The following is a 1561-nucleotide window of genomic DNA, read 5'->3' on the forward strand; positions in this document are numbered from 1 at the left end:
GGGGAGATGATGGGCGAGAGAACTGCAGCGCACACACACACACACACACACGTCACACACACACACACACACACCACTTGCATGCAAATATCAACCTCACCCATCACAATGAATAGACAGTTACAAGTCGTTTATCTGTTAATCATCATTACACCTCTCAGGTTACAGATATGGATGGACAGAGAGAGAGAGACAGAGAGAGAGAGACAGAGAGAGAGAGACAGAGAGAGAGAGACAGAGAGAGCGAGAGACAGAGAGAGAGCGAGAGAGCGAGAGCGAGCGAGAGAGACAGAGACAGAGACAGAGACAGAGACAGAGACAGAGAGAGAGAGATGACAGAGAGCGAGAGCGAGAGAGCGAGAGTGAGAGAGAGAAAGGGAGAGAGAGACAGAGACAGAGACAGATGACAGAGAGAGAGAAAGAGAGAGAGACAGAGACAGAGAGAGAGAGAGAGAGGGAGGGAGAGAGAGAGCGAGAGCGAGAGAGCGAGAGCGAGCGAGAGAGACAGAGACAGAGACAGAGACTGACAGAGAGCGAGAGAGCGAGAGTGAGAGAGACAGAGAGAGAGAAAGAGAGAGAGACAGAGAGAGAGAGAGAGAGAGGGGGGAGAGAGAGAGAGTGAGAGAGAGAGAGAGAGAGAGAGAGAGAGAGAGAGAGAGAGAGAGAGAGAGGAGAGAGTAAATACAACCTATGTTTATTTATTTTCCCTTTTGTACTTTAACAATTTGCACATCGTTACAACACTGAATATAGACATAATATGACAATTGAAACGTCTTTACTCTTTTGAAATTTCTGTGAGTGCAATGTTTACTGTACATTTGTTGTTGTTTATTTCACTTGAATTGAGAGAGAGAGAGAGAGAGAGAGAGAGAGAGAGAGATGGGGGGAGGAGAGAGAGAGAGAGAGAGAGAGAGAGAGATGGGGGGAGGAAAGAGAGAGAGTGTAGATATAGAGATAAATAGTGTAGATATAGAGATAGATAGTCTAAATATAGAGATAGATAGTGTAGATAGAGAGATAGATAGTCTATATATAGAGATAGATAGTGTAGATAGAGAGATAGATAGTGTAGATAGAGAGATAGATAGTGTAGATATAGAGATAAATAGTGTATATAGAGATAGATAGTCTGTATATAGAGATAGATAGTGTAGATAGAGATAGATAGTCTATATATAGAGATATATAGTGTAGATAGAGATAGATAGTCTATATATAGAGATAGATAGTCTATATATAGAGATAGATAGTGTTGATAGAGTGATAGATAGTGTTGATATAGAGATAAATAGTGTAGATATAGAGATAGATAGTCTATATATTGAGATAGATAGTGTAGATAGAGAGATAGATAGTGTTGATAGAGAGATAGATAGTGTAGATATAGAGATAAATAGTGTATAAAGAGATAGATAGTCCATATATAGAGATAGATAGTGTAGATAGATATAGATAGTCTATATATAGAGATAGATAGTGTAGATAGAGAGATAGATAGTGTAGATATAGAGATAAATAGTGTATAAAGAGATAGATAGTGTAGATAGAGATAGATAGT

This window comes from Salmo salar, chromosome 12 (assembly GCF_965601325.2).
Source record: "Salmo salar chromosome 12, fSalSal1, whole genome shotgun sequence".
Taxonomy (NCBI): Eukaryota; Metazoa; Chordata; class Actinopteri; order Salmoniformes; family Salmonidae; genus Salmo; species Salmo salar.